This window comes from Triturus cristatus, chromosome 1_2 (genome assembly GCF_964204655.1).
Source record: "Triturus cristatus chromosome 1_2, aTriCri1.1, whole genome shotgun sequence".
Lineage (NCBI taxonomy): Eukaryota > Metazoa > Chordata > Amphibia > Caudata > Salamandridae > Triturus > Triturus cristatus.
Window position 1 is genome coordinate 146,408,974 of NC_140580.1, and position 20,943 is coordinate 146,429,916.

The 20,943-nt window shown below is 44.8% G+C and overlaps 1 protein-coding gene across 10 annotated transcripts in view; it reads right to left on the bottom strand.

The window, feature by feature from the left end:
* The window catches only part of LOC146866977 (caspase-7-like), a 400,007-nt gene that overhangs the window by 364,984 nt on the left and 14,080 nt on the right, over positions 1–20,943 (bottom strand). The gene's annotated exons all lie outside the window — the stretch shown is intronic.

The window sequence follows — 20,943 nt, forward strand, 5'->3', positions numbered from 1 at the left end:
TTTGTATAGCAATGGAAAACGAACTGGTCTCTAATATATGTGTCCACCATTTCATTGAATTCACATTTAGTTGCAAGAACCCTCAACGCTGCAATGTTGAGGGTTTCAATTGTTTGCAAATTCATGTCTGCCCACCATAATATTTGGTTCTTCCGAAAATTGCTTCTCCATGCGTTTTACTGCTTCTTGGTATTCATTCATTTGAATGAATTGCCCTGGAGGATGCTCAAATTCTGGTAGACTGTCAAATATTTCTTGGCCAGCATTGCTTAACAACCCAAACATTATTGCTTTTTTCCTTTCTGCGCTATAATCTTTTCCGTCTATGGCCACTAAATAATTTTCAAAGACAATGTGCCAACTTTTCTGGCGCATGGGTGGTTTTCCTGCTTCATTTAAGAAAAACGCTGGAAGACAAGTAGTATTGCTTTGTGCCATATTAGATTTGCCTTCCTCACTTTCTCTTTTAATTTTAAAATCATTCATAAGTCTGTTTGCAATATGTCTGTATTAAAGTTTAACACAATTTTTGTTATCCTTTTGAAGCTGTTTAAGTTATATTTATTCCGTACCAGTGCCACAAGTAAAGCGTTCCGTGTAATGCGATGGTTTTCTGTTAGAAAGACAATCAAAGATGGCCGCGCGTTGAGCGTGCAACGTGCGGCGTCAGTATGGTGCCTGACAGCAGTCAATCGGAATCAGCTGGAAGCGTTACTTCACGCTTTCATCTGTGCATGTGTCAAATTGTCAGCTGCTCTCGCGCATAACAGTTTAACGGCAAGCCCAACGACGAACTTTCAACTGCCAACTCGTGAAGAAAAGGTACAACAGTGCGCAGAATGTAACACATATACACGCAGCTTTTAAATACCTTTTTATCTTCCGATGATAGAACTTGAATTTCAAGAATTCCTCGTTGACAAATTAATTTACGATGGAACTTGCTTTGAAGTAGATAATTAGTAGAATGTCTTCTCCTAAATCGCGGTGGGCCTTAAGTGATCCTCGTAGCCAAATTGTTGAGACACAGAGTCAAAGTTACTCTTAAATTAGATTGAATGAATAGGATAACAATAATAAGGCCCACTCGCAGGTGGGAAGAACAACATTGACAAAGGGTGTCTCAAAGGCTAGAATGCACGAACATTCCATGACATCATATTTTTAGTGGAGAGAATGGGAGGGTATGTCATAGAATAGAAAGAAGGTGATAGGGTGAGAGGGAATGAGATAAGGAAAGAGGATAGAATGAGATTGAGAAAGGTAGGTAGTGATATCTAGCACAACAACGGGTTTGTTTTAAATTTCTTCACACTCGTCCCGGTAAAATCCTTCAGCGTTCACAACCCATCTAACATCGGTAAGAGACATTCCGCTACGGTTTACAGTGGCACTACCAGCACTTGAGCATTGTTTGTTTACCCTGCATGACTAAATGTTCAATTCTTTTTACATCGGCTTGCGCACTCAATATAACCTCTCACTCTGTGCTGCTCACGATCCTACTAATATCGGCAAGAAAATGTTCCACACTCCCGGCACTTGAGTACTGTTTGTTTATCCCGCACAACTTATGTTAATTCTTTTCACATTCCTTTGCTCACTCAGCACAACCCCTCACCTATTCAAACTCATTTTTATATTCATTATTTTTATTTGCACTGTCACGGTTGTTTCCATGCATGTTTCAGTAAGGAATGTGAGCACGGTGATATCGCATCAACTGCTTTTAGCATGACTTAATTTAGCATGTTTTCTTCACTTTTCTCGACTTTTTGTGCAACACCAAAATTTACGTTCACTATTTAGGTTAACAACAGGCTCTTTTCGAATGGGAATTCCCATGTCGGGTTCACGGGCTTTCTGAAAACATCGATCTACATTCTGAAATTCTGTTACACATCTGATTTAAAGGATTTTTCCACAGTTACTTTGTAACCCAGACCCTTTCTCGCTTCATTTGTTTAGGTGTTGAATATTCCCCTGATGAAGGGCTCCCACGAGCCTGAAATGCATCGAGACTCACCAGCTGAATTATAATTCCTGCTTCATTTGAAGATGTACATTTTTGAGACCATGTGAAAAAAGACGTACAAAGATGAACTTATGAAATAGACTAAATTCAATCTCTGCAATCAACTTGCCTAAAGTTTTGATTAAATGTGGATTACTCCAGTTATTGGATATAAAGCAGTTCCCTGAGGGCACTTACCATACTTTTCAAATGTCTACCATGTCAGCCGTGTTGCATCACAGCATGGCTACAAAACATAGGCAGAGCCGAAAAGTCTTATTGTCGCAATCAATTAGCTTTGCCAGTGCTTGTTTTCCGTGCAATACTTTTTTTGTACCAAAGGTTCGGTGATCTATAGAAGCTGCTCGCCAGTCACATCAGGGGTTTCACCAAGTACATTTCTGGTAAACGTAGCTCAACTATTCGGGGGTTTTCACTGGAATCTGCTCTTGCCTGACAGAGAAGAACTATTGGCTTTGCCAATTACTGTTGCAAATTACTGGCTTCAGGGACTAGATATCTGAGCTTCAGAACTTGTGCACAGATCATGAAATGGAGGTGTGGTCAGTTTTGTTGAGAGGCACGGGGAGTAGAACTGATTGGTTGCAGTCATGTCTTTGATTTCTACTGTTGGCAATACTTTTTCACTTTGTAAGTGATGGAAAACAAATAATAAAGTGCAAAGGAAACCTATTAAAAAATGCCATAAAATGAAGCTGCTAGTAGAGTCCACGTAGCACAAAGGAGTTTGAATTGGGTTATAGAATTCATACATAAGGCAAAGTTTAGTAAATCTCAAGTCTGAGGACAACATTATGTCAGGACAGACCATGGTTGTGCAAGTGTCTTAAGAAAGGACAATTCCTAGTGAACCAAGGTCACCATCCGAGTAATGAGGACACTGGTCACGTGTTTTACGAGGTTTACTCCAATCTGTAGTGCAAGGAATGAGCTCCCACTGAGAACATCTAGAGAGGATACAAGGCAAGTTTGTGTTTCTAGAAGAACGAACAGTTCTTCCTGTGACACATGGAGAAATCTGATCCGGTGGATAGAGAAGGCCCCCACCAAAGCGATGTTCATAGATCCCACACATGGAGACAGTGGGGCTGAGGGTGTGTGGTCGAACAGAAGTTCTCTCACGCACTTCTAACTAAAACAAGCATTAACAAAGCCAACAAGGTCTCGCCTATAAGAGATATTGGCTTTGCCAAGGTTTGTTTGTAAAGTATTATTAAAAAAACAAAAACAAAAAATAATTCAATATACTGAAGGAAGAGCACATACACATCTTATGGCATTTCAAAACTGTATATTGAATTCAATGTTTTCAATCGTTATAAATGGCATGCTTTATTTTTCAAATACATTTTACTCAGGAAGCTCTGAAAATAATTTTAAAATGAAAAATAATCTAAATAATGTGAAGGGAAATGCTTGCCAAGGCCAATTTTATTTTCTACAGGATTCAGTCTTCTGGCTACGTGCAGTACCCCAAATAGCCGATGTATGGGCTGCCAGGAAAATTGTCAGGTTAAGTACAGCTGAAGGGTATTTTGCAACCAGTATAGCACTTGACAGCGGCCTTTAAGTCTATATCATTATCATCATAATGTTTATCATTAATATTGACCCAATATTAATTCAAAGTTGTTGGACCTGGCCCTTTTTGCAGGGGTTATCACAATACTTTTTGCCTTCTTCCTCCTCTTTTTTTGACCTTCTTTTTGCAGGTTTTAGAACTCTGGGCACTTTGCCACAGCTGACCAGTGCCAAAGTGCATGCGCTCTGTGACTAAAATAGGATGGAAATGGTTTCTCCATGATTGGCATATTCGATTTACTAATAAGTCCCTAGTATAGTGCACCAGGTGTGCCCAGGGTCTTTAAATCAAATGCTACTAGTGGGCCTGCAGCACTGATTGTGCCACCCTCAAGAGTGGCCCTGAAAACATGTTTCAGGCCTGCCACTGCAGAGCCTGTGTGTGCAGGTTTAAAATGCCATTTCGGCCTGGCAAGTGCACCTACTTGCCAAGCCCAAACCGTCTCTTTCACTACATGTAAGGCAACCCTAAGGTAGGCCTTAGGTAGCCCCAGTGGCAGGGTGCAGTGTATTTAAAAGGTAGGACATGTACTTGTGGGTTTTACATGTCCTGGTAGTAAAAAAAATACTAAATTTGTTTTTCACTACAAGGCTTGTCTCTCCCATAGGTTAGCAAGGGGAGTGCCTTGAAACATCTTTCAAGTGTAATTTTCCATTAGGGGCAGAAAGAAAATTAGAGTTTGGTGTCTCTGGACTCAACTTAGAAAAACATATTTTAGTGAAGTTGGTTTTTAAACTGCAGGTCTGAAAGTTCCACTTTTAGAAAGTTGGCATTTTCTTAATTTAACCACTCTGTGCCTCTGCCTGTCTCTGAATACATGTCTGGGTCAGGGTGACAGCTAGGATTTGTGCATTCATTCTGGACAGTCACATAAAGGAAGCTGAGGTCTGCCCTGCATATCCTGATGATCCATCACCCGGCTGATGGGTCTTCCTGAGCTTGAGTGGTGGGAGGAGTTGACACTTACACCTAAACAGGGATGTGCCTGTCCCCACACAAAGAGCTGCCTACCCTCCTGTAGAGTGTCTGGATCCATTGCAAGGAAGAGCAGGGGCGAGTGCACTTCAGGGACCTTTCTTTGAGGTGTCTCTACTTCTCCCTTTCATATACTGAGAACACTTCTCGACTGAGGCCATTTTCCAGGAATAAGAGCTGTTATGCTGCCAGGAGGGGCAGCACTTTGCTGTTTGCTTTACTGTGTTGGCCTAATGCCTCTGTATTGGAAGTGAGAGGACTGGACTTTGCTCTCTATGTCCTGCTGTCTAAAGTTTCCCCAAGGGCTTCATTTGAGCTTGCCTCCTGTTGGAAGTCTCAGAGCATCAAAGACTTCATTTGCAGCACCTGGGTGCCTCTGCTGAGAGCCCTACTCTGACAAGTGGTGCTAATTCCAGTTCTGGGCCATTGGAAGTGGGTTTTGTGCTTACAAAAAGAAACCACTGAACCGATTCCAGGCGTCACTTCGGAACCAATGCATTGCCACTGCCTGCTCCGAAGCCGTGGTCCTTGCTCGACACAACAACTGCGACTTAAAAAACAAGCCCCGACTTTGCCGCAGCACCTCTGAACAATCACAGCTGCATGGGTCTTGAGCACCGCTTCACCGAAGTCCACGATGCACCGCTCCAAAGCAGAGCTTGTATCAGTTCAGTTCAAATACTTTATTCGACAAATTAATGTCATAAAAGTAAACAATTCAAGCAATCATATAGTACAATTACAAATAAAAATACAGGGTATCGTCAACCAACTCATGGTGAATTACTAAACACTTAAAAACAGAATTTCAGGGATAAAAACAGTGCATTTCTAAGCATAAAAATACGAGATATGAGCGAGTTCTAAGGGAAATTATGCACAATACCTATCACATGATACATAAAGTGCTTAATGCATAGTGCAAATGTCGCATACAGATTAAAGTGCGAACATATCAAACAGTACAGTCATAGGATGTACTGAGTGCAAAGCGTCAAGCAAAAACAGGACCAAGGAAAGTACTATGTGCAATGTGCCGAGCATACAAAAATACAAAACTAAAATTACAATATAACCTTTAAAAATCCAAACAGTCAGAAAGCGGAAATCTATTTCTCATCTTTTTAGAACGTGTAGCTGAGGCCAGAAAGCTGGCAATGTTAAAAATATCCCATGGTGTACTTAGTAACTGCAGGTAAAGTAATGCTGGTCTAACCTGAATAAAGCCCTTCCCTTTCAAAATTGGAATTAAGTACTTATTCCCCATAGTGGAATAAAAGGGACAAAACATCATGAAATGAAGGGTATTCTGGGTAGAAAAATTATCACATTTGCAGGGTGTTGAAGACTCTGGGTTACTCCACTCCTGGAAATCGCCTAGCAGGAATGGAACTAGATTAAAACGGAACCTAGTTAAAAGCCAGCGATGGTATGGGATATTAACTAATATCAAATAGGGTTCGATACAGATGTTAGTTTTTGTTAGAAATGTTTTTTTTTAATTATTTTTTACCCATATAACATCCTCCTTCCGTATCTTTTCGGGGGATTCAAATAGCTCAGACCGTCCCAGCTTAGTTAGCTCGCTTTTAACATAGGTCAGCCACTTAATTTTATTAGAGTTGTCCAAACGTACACAGTCACTTAGGATTTTATGGTTCAAAGTTAATTCAGAATTTAACCACACTTTGAGCCAGCAGAGTAACGGCGCTAGGCTCAAAGTGTCTGAGATGTAACCAATTCCAAGTTCCTGGTGTATAGAAAAGACTGGTGTTGATTGTGGAACTGATAAAGGACTGCGTAAGAATTTATTTTCGGCTATTTGAATGCCTGGTTGATCCTTATAGCCCCAGATCGCAGAACCATAAGTTGCAATTGCGACGCACTTGGCGCTATATATTTTCAGTATGCTCTTAATTGGTCTTGCCCCCAGGCGTTTGGCAAACCCCATAAGTCCTATAGCAGAACGTGTGACAGAATTCTTTTTAATTTTCTGCTGCGGGATCCAGGAAAACTTCTCATCGAAGACTACCCCAAAGTAAGTAAAAGAGGAGACCGAGGTCACCTCTTGGCCATTACAAAAAAAGGGGTGGGGTTTTCTTGTTTTACCACCAATTGACAAGGTATGAGACTTACTATTATTCACAACTAGGTCCAACGATTTCATGTGGGCCCCAAACGCATCCAGTAGCCGCTGTAGAGCAACCGCAGTGCGGGAAATAAGGACCGCGTCGTCCGCGTATAGGAGGACCGGGATGGAATAGTCTCCTACACGCGGAATATCCGGGGTTGCTGATAAGAGTGATCTGTCTAGGTCATTAATATAAAGGGTAAAAAGAACTGGTGCCAAAATACACCCTTGCCGAACACCACGGGCAGATCTAAAAGAACTTGTACATTTTCCATCCCGTGAAATTCTGACCGAGGCGGAGAGATCCTGGTGAAGATCGGACAAAAAATGCACCAGGGTAGGATCAAGACCTTTTTCTAACAGAATAGTCCACAGCTTAGACCTGTTAACCAGGTCAAAAGCTGAGGATAAGTCCATGAAAGCCAGTCTAATACAGCCTTCCTTCGCCACAGTATATTTGTTGATTAATAATGACAGGTTAAGGCACTGATCAATGGTACTTCTGTTTTTTCTAAAACCATATTGTAGGTCTGAAATAATGTTCTTATCAACAGCCCAGTCAGAAATTTTCATTAAAATTACTTTGCCTAAAATCTTCACGGAAGAATCGATCAAGGATATAGGTCTGTAGCACCGCGGGTCCCCTCTCTGGCCTTTCTTAAAAATTGGAATCATTGTAGAACAGGACCATGATGCGGGGAACCCTAGGGAGCCAGAGACGTTAAAAACTTTGGCCAGGATCTTCGCCCAAAATTTAGGGTTTGATTTAAATACATCAGCCGGGACTAAATCAGGGCCAGGAGCCTTGTCACTGATAGATTCTCTTATAGCTTTCTCCACATCTGTTTCGCAGAACACAAGTGTAGTTCGTGACTCAACAAATGGGACGCTCGGGCAGAGATCCAAATTCTCAGGAGAGGCGTATATTGCCTCAAAATGAGACAACCATTGATCCTCAGTGATGTGGCAGTCCTGAATTTCATTGTCCAAACCGGAGAAAAAAGGAGTATTGATAATCCCCCAAAATTTTGAGCTATCCCTGATGCCGTCTACAGATAGCAACGCGTGCCACGCCTCAGCCTTGATCTCGGATTTCCGCTTATAAGTTGCCAACTTATACTGGTTGCGTAGGACCGCTATCAGGGATCTATCTCGAGGTTTTGTTTTCAGCGCTTCGATTAATAGGCAATGGGCGAGAGAGCAGTTGCTGTCAAACCACTTAGGGCCATGTGCTGGTCTCGGTATATGTTTGACTGTGATATCACTGGCAATTTGTTTACAAATACCCTCGAAAGCTCTAAATATTTCATCTTTTGAACTCAATGGGTTATCGCAGATTGAAAAGTGCCCCTCGCATTTCGTGCGAAGTTCGTTAAAAAAGATATCCGGGATCACCTTAGGCCACCTAAGCCGTCTCCCTTGGTCACAGGTGGATACAAAACAAGGTGCAGTTTGGGTCTTGTCACTAGATCGTGAACTGCAACATATATTAAGTTCCAGAATGACAGGGTTATGGTCGCTAAATGGCGATTCTCTTGCATTGTAAAAAAACAACTTTATCCAATAGCCCTGGAGACAGAAAAAAGTAATCAATAATGGTATCTTTTTAGTATTGGATTTGAAAGTCGGGCACCGCTCAAGCTTATTAGCGAAGCCCGGTTCAAAAAGATCAGCATCAGACAGGAGGGACTCTAAGGCCTCCCCCTCCCCAGTGTGTTCAAAATGGGGCGATGAGGCATAATTATGGCCAAGATCATCGACAATGAGGCAATTTTGTTGGCAAGGATGAATATTAAAATCGCCCATGAGTACGACATAGAACGCAGTAGTTTGCGAAGCCCTATATTTTTCTAAAAACAAATTCAAATTAATCAAGTGTTGATGCCTAAAATTAACTTCCCCAGAATTATAAAAGTTCACCAAAAGTATCTTAGGTTGAGAGGTAGAGCAGATTTCAATTGCCAAACAGTTGAAAGAATCTACATGAATCCTATTAATAGGTCCCTGTATATTTAGAGATAAAAGTAACAAAAGCCCACCTTTTGCTCTACCGGCTACGGTGGCTTGAGCTGGGAGAAAAAAGGAACTGAAACCATCCACCCAGAAATTCTCCTCCTTATCCCAAGATTCCTGGATGGCGATTATATCAAAAAGTTTTTAAAACGCTAGCCACTGAGGGTTATCTCTTTTACTTCTTAAGCCCGCAATATTCCAGCTAACAGCTCTACAAATTGGGGCATTTACCACGCCAATGTCTAATTCCAAATTAATTGGACGGGGGCTAACAGATAGGCAGTTGATACTCTCCAAGCCTAATCCCTCCAAATCATTGGGAGCAGAAGGAGGCAAAATTACATCTCGTTCCATATTAATTGTGCAGGGGTAACAGATAGGCAATTATTATTCACGAGGCCTAGACCCTCCACATCATTGGAAACAGAGGGAGACGGTGTGGTGTCAGGTTCAAGACGGTGTGGTGTCAGGTTCAAAGAGTCAATCATTTGAGTCCAACGTGTTTAAGGGAGAAAATCTATTGGTCAGTGGCAGGCCCACCTCCTCACCCCCTGACTGGGCAGTTATAGTATTAGAGGATAGAGAACCAACTCCTCCCGATCTATTTCTATACCAATACTGGGGTGGATAAAACTTGATATTAGCATGTGGCCTGCTAGAGGTCACCCCCAGATTTGGGGGAGGGTAAAAATAGCCCAATGGTACAGCCCTTATACCTTCTGAATTAAGGGCAGAAGTATCCCAAAACAACCTATCTGCTAGGTCAGGTTTGTTAAAATTTACAATTATGCAGTCCCCTACAATATTTTTAGGTTGGTTGCCCACCCACAACAATCGTCTAGCCATAATAATGTGGTCTGAAATATCATGCGGGCCCGTACAATAGTGGTTACACCAATTTCTTGTTTTACGTAACAAACCATCTGTAGATTCCTGAACGGTGTGGTCACGGTGTGGTCAAGGGAGGGAACCCCAACAAGGACCGCGACAAGAGGGGTAGCTTCAGGGGGGAGATCAATCCTGTTAGAGTTATTAGAGGTAGAACTATTGTATGACACAGGGCTCTCCCATGTTACAGGACCCAATCCTCTAGGTTGCATTGGAACGGCGCCATGAGGGGCTACGGATACATTTTGCCTTATAATAGGGGAAGGAACCATCCTACCCTCCAAATTCATATGACCACCCGGCCCCGATGAATTCGACTGGACACATGTTTGAATAGACCCTCTGGTAACTGATCCAGTCACTACTGGTGTCGCATCGCTAGTGTTAGTAGACGGCGGACAGAGATTGTCTTTTAAGCGGGAATCCAAAATGGAGTGTAAATGATCACACTTTTTTTTAAGGTCAGCGACACAGCAGTTCATAGTGTCAATAATATCCTTTGCAATGGAGGACAGCATGGATTCAAATCTTGTGCTAAAAATATCCTCAATTAGAAGCCGTAAGGACTGCTGGATAGAAACATCAATTCCTGGGAAAGTACTACTTGGGCCAGCCTTAGGTCCTTTGCCACGCTTTACTGGATTTTTCTTTTGTGACCGTTTTACATCAGCCGGCCCAACCCTAGGGACCCCTGGACACAAGGGGCTATGATGTCTCTGTGGGCTGGTCTGGTCACCCAGGTTGTCCAGAACAAGTACTGGAACATCCTGAGGTAAATCTGGGGCAATGATCACTACCTCGGGTTCCAAAGGGATGGGAGCCGCAACCAGATCCGCCAGCCCAACTCTGGGCACAACATCTGTGTCCAATCCTAGCTCTTTTTCAGCATTAGCGATTTCTTTATTCAAAGCACCCACAGCAGAGGTCAAATAAGAAATAATAGAGGGGGATTGTCTAGGTATTTTCGCTTTTAAACCCCCTTTATCAGCGTCCCCCATGAGCTTACGCTTACCCATCTTAAGGCGTTAGAGGGGAGGCCCAGTCCAGTCTTCGACGGGCTTTGACGGGCGCGGAGGGGCCCGCCCTTGGCCCGGGCTTTGCCCGGGCACGCCCGCGTGCGTCCCGCGCTGCGAGAGGTCACTGCTGGTTAAATGGACCTCCGGCGCCCTCTGATGATGCTGGTAGAAGGCGCCTTGCAGGGAACTCTGGGAAGTGTAGTCCCTTCGCTACCCGGTACCGTTTCCCTCACGGCGGGAGCAGGGAGTCTTGTTGCCGTTATGCCGTTCCCCTCACGGCAGCTGAAACTCTGGTTGTGATAGAAGGCAGCCCAAAAGGTAATAGTACCGCAGTAGAGCGTCCCGCGCTGCGAGAGGTCACTGCTGGTTAAATGGACCTCCGGCGCCCTCTGATGATGCTGGTAGAAGGCGCCTTGCAGGGAACTCTGGGAAGTGTAGTCCCTTCGCTACCTGGTACCGTTTCCCTCACGGCGGGAGCAGGGAGTCTGGTTGCCGTTATGCCGTTCCCCTCACGGCAGCTGAAACTCTGGTTGTGATAGAAGGCAGCCCAAAAGGTAATAGTACCGCAGTAGAGCGTCCCGCGCTGCGAGAGGTCACTGCTGGTTAAATGGACCTCCGGCGCCCTCTGATGATGCTGGTAGAAGGCGCCTTACAGGGAACTCTGGGAAGTGTAGTCCCTTCGCTACCCGGTACCGTTTCCCTCACGGCGGGAGCAGGGAGTCTTGTTGCCGTTATGCCGTTCCCCTCACGGCAGCTGAAACTCTGGTTGTGATAGAAGGCAGCCCAAAAGGTAATAGTACCGCAGTAGAGCTTGTATCGACGCCGTGGAATCACCGCATCGACGCTTGACATTCGACGCGGCACCGCCATAGGAACCAATGCCTCGCTTAAAGCGATGCATTTCCTACCGTGCGCAAAGCATCATCCCTGGGCACTGGGCACTGATCTCATCATCAACACCGCAAAGCAGTAAGTAATCAAGGTATCGTACCTGCATCCGACGCATCACCTCCCCCGCACAACGCATCGTCCCCGGGCATTAGCGGCTCAACAACTCTGCACTTCCTCAAGGAACCAACGCCTCACTTACTACAGTGACGCATTATCTCCTTTGCGCAACACACCGTCCCTGAGCGCCAATGTGCCAACGACCCTGCACAGCAGAAATGAATTAACACATCACCTGTTTTCGCTATACCTCACCCCCCCCCCCCCCCCGCAACATCTTTGATTTTTGACACATCCAAGGTACTGTACCGGGGTCTGCGTAACTCCTGTCCCACTGTCCATCGCGATTGGAACAAACTTATGTTTTTGTCCCGGTCAAGCGCAAACTAGGTAGCTCCAGTTGGAGCTATCGCTTTCTAGGAGCTATAACTTTATTTAACATTAAAAAATTAATATCGTGATTTGTGTATGATGGATTTTTGTTGTTTTGGTCTTGTTTTATTCAGATAAATATTGGCTATTTTTCTAAACTTGTGTGGAGTACTTTTGTGGTGTTTTCACTGTGTAACTGTGTGTTCATGTACAAATACTTTATACATTGCCTGACTGCTCTGTGCCAAGCTATCAAGGTGCGCACGGGCTATCTTTGGTTTGTAACTTACTTACCCTGACTAGAGGGATGGTCCCTACTTGGACAGGGTGCATACCTTAGCCAACTAGAGACCCCATTTCTTACAAAGGTGGAACAGTTTTCAACTAGGTATGAGGAAATGATAAGACAGAAACACTATAAAAAGACACACACACACACTATGGAGGGAGACATTCACAGTAGAACTTGATGAGACTAACACGACAGAGAGTTCACATTCTGCACACTGAAACACCAAGAAATTGGTGGGGGAAACTGTAATGGTGAAGTCATATACTGGAACCGAGAGACACAAGGTACCAACACTAGCCCAGGAAAACACTGACAGCTAGGCGCATGATTACTATGACATGGACATCTGTGCACTAGTACAGCACAACAAGAGACTGTTCACAGAGAATCCCATTCTAGAATTGCAAAACACTGGGGAGAGATCGCATTGATGGGATAGAGAAAGAGACACTGGTCTCACACATACACAGGAACTGGGAAATCATCTTCATGGGACGGGGAAAGAGACCTTTGGAAAAATACCCACTGGAACTAAGAGATAACCTTGATGGCATAGGGGAACCAAAAGATCACCTTAAAGGGATAGGGCAAGGTCTACGAAACAATGACACTGGCACAGAGAGATCACCTTGATGGGACAAGAAAAGGGGCTTGAGGTACACTAGGACACACACACAAACACACTGGAGGGTTCCTCGGAGTGGCATCCCTAGGATGTCCACTCCAGGGGGTGCTACAGGTGGATGGTGCAGTCCAGGGCGTTAGGGTCTTAGGATTGGCCAGTTTAGGATTTAAGGAGGGGTTAAAGTGACGGTTGGTGCTCTCGGAGGACAGTTGGGCACAGAGGTACTGTACTGTGGTCATGACAGGTAGGGTGGTGGTGGCTGTCTTTGTTGATGCAAAGTAAAACGTTTGTTTTACTATAGGAGTGTTCAAAGTGCACAAGGTCCATTATGACTGACCAGGAGGAAGCTGCAAAGGAAGCATTAATAATGGTATGTGATGCAGAGAGAGAGGACTTGATAAAACTGGGTGTGTTATCTCAGGCCTGGGTGGGCCTTACAGGTCCAAAACGGAACACAGAAAATAGACTTGCCGCAGCTGTTTTGGCGTGCTCAGCTCTCTAGGAAAGTAGGATCTACGTTTATGGTTACCCATACTTTTTGCCTGGTGCTAAGCTGTTTTTGACTAATTTGACTTTCTCCCTTAAATTGCTTTCTCCCTTAAATTGTGATGTTCAGTACTTAAGTACATCCCAGATTGGATACTGAGGTACCCAGTATATGGTACTAAGGCACCCAGGGCATAGGTACCCCAGAGGTCCCCATGGGCTGAAGCAGGTATTAATGCCACCCATGGGAGACAATTCAAACTGTAACTACAGACCTGCCATTGTAGCCTGTGTCAGCTGGTGCTAGCACCACTTACTAGAGATATAGGTTTCCTAAATCTAGGGTCACTGCACTTATAAGTCACCCCTATAGCAGGCTTTTGCAATCCTGAAGGCAGGGTGCTTTTTCTAAGTGTCAGGGTGCCCCTGCAAATTCAGGACACCCCTGCAGCCTACGGAGTCCATTCTCCTGGGTTGTAAGGGAAACAGCCATATACCATATAGAGGGGCACGGTGTACTTTTGCGATGACCATTTTGAAACTGGCTGCAACGAATCCTATCATGTTTGGTATCAAACATGTTGGAATCATACCCCCACACCGTAAATGGGTTGGGAGTATGATTCTAAGCACTGGAAGAGCCCTCCGTTAGGCTCTCCATGTCCCCAGTACCAGTCTTCCAGACCCGAACAGCACAAAATGGTTGCTGCCGACCAGATTCGATTCTGCCCTTCTGCTGCTAAGCCAAGCTCGAGCAGTGGAAGGCAGAACAATACGCATCCTGTCACAGGGAGGTGTGACCACCTCCCAGACAGGATTTAGTGTATTGGGGCAGGGTGGGTGCGCTTGCCAGCGCCACTCAGTCTGCATGAGGGGCACATTTGGTGTCCCCATGCACAGTCCAGTTCAAACCAGTCCTGGGAGCCGATGGCTCCCGCTCTGGCGCAAAACTGGGCAAAGGACATGGGAGTAACCTCCACCCTGTCCAGACCCTCCCCTGGGAGGGCCCCCTGAATTGTCCCAACCCTTTCCTAAGGGTACTTAAGGGCTTACCTGTGGGTGGGTCCCTAGATTCGTCGTGGGACAAGATTCAGATCAGGCACCACTTCTTCTTCTACCATCTGGGCACTCTGGACTTCGTGTGGGCTCGACTTCGTCTCCCTTCCAGTCTGCTGCATTGTCTGTGTCTGTGCACCCTACAGGAACCTTCCAAAGCATGTGGGCATCAAAGACACCTGAAGGAATCTCCCCTGAAGTGAAGGAGTCACTTCCCTGCATTCGCAGGCATCGCAACTAAGTCGATCGGTCTGCTGATCATGAGCTCCTCAGGACTCTGAAAAGTTCTGAAACAAAGGTGGTGCTTCTCCACAGCTCTTGAGGCCAGCCCTGCCCTCTCACCAAGTTTGAGGCCAGTATCCCTCGTAGGGGCTGCAATAACCGAACCCCTGTGCACAGTGTCAAATTGCAGCGGAGTTGAAAAGGCTTGTTGGCTCCAAGTAGCCCCAACCTCGAGCATCTCCACTGACCAGAATCTTCAGCCACACTGCATCGTGTGCCTCGTGTCCTGCATCTTTTGGTGAGCTGCTTGAGTTCCTCCCACGACTCCAGTGCCTCCGGCCTGTGGGTCCATTTGAGGGTCATCTTTACTTCTATTGGGCTCCCCTGATTGAACGAGGCCTGCCCCGACTCCCCTGCTTGTTGTGAGTCTCCTGGACCTTGCTGGTCCAGACACTGCATCTTCTTTGACTTCTGCGTGGGTTGCATTTGTCAAGGCTTGTTGGTGTTCACACCAGACACCGACCCCTTAGCAATTGACATCCGGCGTGGGACAACTCATGCATGGCTCCTGGTCTTCCTCAGCGTCGCCTGGTCCTCCCTGATGCAGAGTCAAGGTCTTCATCAATTCTCTTGCAAACTCCCGACATCGGTGGGCATTCATCTTTCAGATCTCCTGGTCACTCCCGAGTGACATAGACTCTGTCCCCTCTGCAAGACACCACTTCACACCTATGCACCCGGCTTCCTAGGTGTAGGCAATTTGGGTACTAGGGTATCTACCGGTTACTTCAGGGTCCACTGGAAGGGTCCTTAATCTTTAAAAATCCAACCACGTTGACTTGTACGGAGAATACAGTTGTGTTCCCACACTGCACACGATCTCCGCGGGGTTCCTAGTTACTCACCTTGGGTGGTTCCTTGGAGGTCCGGCACTTCTACGTCCTCTAGCACTTGTCTTAATCTGAGTCATGGTTCTTGTACCACTTTCTTAGTATATGGTTAGGTCCCCCCTGGGGCCCACTGTATATTCGTGTTATTTACAGTGATTTCTATGCAAAGTATTGTGTGCATTGTGCATATCACAGGGTAGGAGATATATAAACGTGTTAGAGAGTTTTATATAATAAATATTTTTATAAATTCCTTGTGTGGTTCTTTTTCGATTAATCGATACATATAAGATTGTGATCTGGTAAAACATGCTGCTTTACACTCCTTCTGGACTAAGCCTGAAGGCTACTTTCCAAAGCTACCACTTTGAGAGCTTTTTATGGTTGTCTAAGACCTCCTGAATTACCATAAGGGTTGTCTGGACTGGTGGAGGGTGTCCACTTACATAAGTGTACATCATATACCAGGCCAGCTTCTCACAAGCGCTGAAACCAAAGATGAAAGGTAAGGCAAATTACTAGTCTCAAGAGGCAGGCAAGAAGATGTAGGCAACAGAAATTTGACTGGCAGTGATGGTGCTGTCATGGAGGTGGATAGAATTTGCCCTCGCTCCCTGTCTGGAAGGAGAAAGTGGCCAACCAGTTCGAGCATGATGCGGGGAAGGAAACATCGGGTATGGCAGCGTTCTGATCAGCCCCATCCTTGAGCTCTACTGTGCTAGCAGGGAGCAGTAGACTGCTCACGTGCCAAGATAAGCACAAGCAGTCACATCAGCAGGCAGGTGGCACTAAATAGCCGGATGCAGAACAGGTTTCCTACACTGAGGAGCAATGTTAATCTTTTGGACAGGGTTAACACACCTTCCTCCTACACACCACAGAGGAGTGTGTTGCGAGGTAAAAAGGTACCAATTAAGAAAGTGATAGGTGACCAAAATAAGCATTTCTAAAAAACAGGCATTATGTTGTTAGGATTACACAGCAGAGAATGGTGCAGGCAGACAAGAGATAGGATCAGAACACAGACTATTTTAACTGAACAGGGAAGATGTATTTATTGTGCAGATTGGGGGGGGGGGTCTTACAACTGGTACAAGGGAGCAAATTGGGAGATGGGGATGTGTACCAGGGTAAGGCAGGATAGAGCAGGAAGGCATTTTGAGGGAGTTGCCAGTATCCAGGACCACAACGCCTGGACAATACTGGAATGTAAGGCTAGTTTAAAGGAGCAGTCACTGGTCAGGTTTGCAGCAACCAGGGAACACCGATCTGAAGAGAGGCAGAGGTTGGAGGCAACCATCCCGACAATGCGGGAGGAGAAGATCCATATTGAACAGTAAGGGCCAAGGCCCATCAGGCCTCAAAAAGTCTACTAGCCCACTCGCTATGATGGGTCAGATTTTTTCAGGTCGAGATATTTTTAGCACCTCCCCATCCATTCTAGCAAATGAACTTAAGCTGGGAGGGAAAAGGTGTTGTGTTCATTCAGAAAGTTGATAAGCGATAAAGATACCTTTAAATCTTGACACATTTGCTGTCTGCTCAAGGACAGAGGTCAACTGTCAGTTTGTCTTTATACTAACTGTTGCTTATCTTATCCTGGAAAATGGTGTTTACTTTTCTTTCTCTTAGAGTATTTTGTCAAATGAGCTGTCTGACAATCGTGAAACAAAAGGCTGTAAGATTTACGTTTGTTTTCTGACACACAACATTTAAACAGCTTGTAAATGAATAGTACAATTATTTCAAAATATATCAGGAATTACAAAATATATTTTTAATTCAGAAGTGTGATGCAAACAAAGATTTAATAAGAGCAAAACAAATCACAACACTTAACTTGGTGATGTGCAAATGACAAATACTTGCAGAAACTGGATTTCCAAACATTGTACAGTATATAGTTGTATCAGTAACCATGTCAGTGGGAAATGTTCTGGCCATGTCAAGAGAAAATCTGCTGATTGCAAATAAGTGTGCTACCGCTTCATGATTTAGGTATGTATTTACTAAAAGTTATATTTTTTAAACATGATTTGGGAAACATTCCTGCCTACGCCCTGATGACGGCAAGTCAGCGATCATGTGTATCCTTTAGTGGCTAGATTTGTATTTTATATGGAGCAAAAGTTTAGTCTATTAAATCAAACAAAAGTGTTTTTTGTACAGCAGACATCGAACGTTGCATATTTGAAAGGGCTCTTGTATGTGATAAAGAAGAAAATGGGGGCTCAGTGAATTTTAATATTTGTCCGGGATCACATAATTTGAAACCAGTTTATGGGTCATGGGTTATAATTAGGGCATGTAGATTATTCAAGTCACTAGACCTGCAGGTCTAGTAACATTTTTATTATTTTTCGAGGTCTGCCTATGATTGAGTGAAGATCTTTTGATGATGGTCTGAGCGATGGAGAATGTTGTGGTATTAGCGGAAATGACAGAAGGGGAGAAGAAGAGTTTGAATTGGATTTTATGGCATGACACGGAGGCTAAGATTATGCAAATCTCCTTTATTGCGCAGCTCACAGCAGCAACAATGAAGAGATCTAGAACTTCAAAACATTCCAACAGGATATATAGTCCATGACAACGTAGGTATCTCCCTTCTTTGTTGCTGCTGCTCACAAGATAAGTACACATTTATTTACTCTTCACCTAAATTACTTATCTATATGTTTTCGTTCTATACTGGCTTTAGATTTGTTCTATACTAGCTTTAGACTTCTCTGTAGAGCTACAAGGTTAACTGACGACTGAGTGAACTGTCGAGTGCCTGACTCTTACCCCCCTTTACCCTTCCTATTAATGCCTGTTTCTTTCTTTCTGAGCCGCGTTAATGCCCGTTTCTTTCTTTATGAGTCGCGCCTTTGACTAATTTCACGCCCCCTCTCCTGCGCCTCAACTCGCTTCTGACCCGTCTTTAACGAAGAACTGCCTCTTCTACTCTGCCTCGCACAACAGGCGTTAGACCCTTCTTTATTTGTACCAAACTCGCAACGCGTCAAACTCTCTTCGGAGGGAGACTTCCCATCTCCCTCCGACAACGTTACCGCGCTTAAATCTTTTAAACCGAGAAAACCGCCCTAACACGGGACCGGCGTCTTTCAAACGCCGGTCCGTGCTGAGACTCTCGCTGCCCCTCACGCACGCGGATCGGCTTTCTCTCAACGCCGATCCGCTACAACCACAACAATGCTTCACCCGCCTCCGTAGCGACTCTGCGGCCCCTCCTGATGCCGGGGGCCGCGCGGGGTCACTATGGAGACGGGTCTCGCCATACACGGAGACTTTTCTCACTTATACTTCACAAATAAAGAGCTTACCGGGCCTTCTTCTTCTCTTCCTTTCCTTACCGGATCAGATCACAATAAATACGGACTCGAGCCCTCGCTTTACCGGATCCCAACCAATACGGACTCTCTCCACCTAAAATATTACCAATAAAAAATAAAAAAAAGAAGTAGACAAAGAGGTAGGACAACCAAACCTCACTATCTACCCAATTGGTAAAATAGAAGAAGGACTTTCATAGCACTACAACTACCCCAACCAAAGGAAAGTCCCTTAGCAGACACTACCTGTTACCACAACAACCGGCAGCCATTTTATCACTACTTGACAGTTGCTTTTGTCATTACTTGACAGTTTCCTTTGCTCATCTTAACTATGTCCTCAGATCCACCAAATACTATGGCTGAAAAATTAGAGGGACTTATTAATAAAGCCATAGATAAAGTTATGGGGTCACTGGATGACACCATTAACAAAAAACTTGAAGACCTATCTAAAAAAGCATGGCCATCCACAAACCTTCAGGAAGAAACCGAAAATACTATACCGGCGCCAAGAAAAAGACAGCTCAAAACCAACCCCACTAAAGGTACCAAAAAACAGAGGAGCTCTATCCCTACCCTCTTGACCTCACGCCTTGGCGGTGACAATGACAGTGCCTCGGGCACAACGGATGGGCAGTACAAAGGCCCTAGCCTTCCTATCTACATTGATAGCGATAACGGAGTAGAAGATGAGATTGACCTCTCATACTCCTCAGACTTTAATTCTGAAGAGGAAGGCGAAATAACAAACACTTCAGGAGAGGCATCAGAGGCCTCAGGGTCTAAAATGGGAATACTTGACCCCTTTGGGGAGTATATGTTCGATCCTCTCCTTATCAAACACCCTCTCTCTCCAGAATGGGTGCCATCTCATCATATTGGAGAATACCTCTCCTTCTGGCTGCGCAAGGAAATACCTAAAGAGGTCAGATCCCGCCTTAGATCTGAATGCCCTCGCCCTTCCCTACCGGACAAAATAACCGCAACCCTAAAGAGCTGCGTCAATGGGCGCAAAGAGCGATCTGCCTATTGGGCAATGCAAACACTGCACTTTCTAACGAAAGGCGAAAGAGTGTCCTACTTAAAATTGACCCGAAGCTGGTCGAATTAGCTAACAAAGAAGGGGGAGCTTCCTCTCAGGGTCTTCTCTTCGGAGATGAATTTATCAAGGAAATGGCCAAATACGTAGGAGTTTTAAACTCCATCCAAAAATCACAAAAAGATATAAAGAAAGTCTTCAATAATAGAGTTTTTACCCGGGCCGGGAGGATGCGGGGTCGATTCCCCGGCCGCGGAAATTTCTCAACAAGACCCTACATGGGACGGGGAACAAGATTCCCACAATCCGGATTCTCATCCCAGTCATCATTCTTTCCCCAAAGACAAAGATTCCGCGGAAGAAGCTTCAGAGGGGAAAAAAGACAGAGATCCTTCTCTTCAGGTAAGTGCAACCAAAGACCTTTCAGATACCCCTATAAAAGGTGGGAGGGAGACTAGCCCTTTTCTCTGGGAACTGGAACATGGTGACTCAAGACCCTTGGATATTGGACACCGTGAAGGGTTTCAAAATAGATTTCATTCACCTACCCTTTCAACAAACCCTACCTCGGGAAATTCGATTCTCAGAAAAAGATTCCGCCCTCGTGACCCAAGAAGTAAGAGACCTATTCGCCAAAGGTGCGATCCGGGAGGGGCTAGAGATTGGCTTTGTCAGCAATATCTTTCTAGTAGAAAAGAAAGACAAAAAGATGAGACCAGTCATAAATCTAAAAGACTTAAACCAGTGGGTGGTCTACCGCCATTTCAAGATGGAAGGAATTCACCTTCTCAGAGACATCTTGAGGAAAGGGGATTGGCTTACTCGCTTAGATCTCAAGGATGCGTACCTTACCATCCCCATTTGGCCCCCTCATCAAAAGTTCCTTCAATTCCTTTGTAAAGGGAAACTATGGCAGTTCTCCAGCCTCCCTTTCGGTCTTTCTTCAGCCCCTTGGTGCTTCACCAAGGTCCTCCGCCCAATAGCTGGCTGGCTGAGAAGCAAAGGAGTAAGACTAATCCTCTACCTGGACGATAT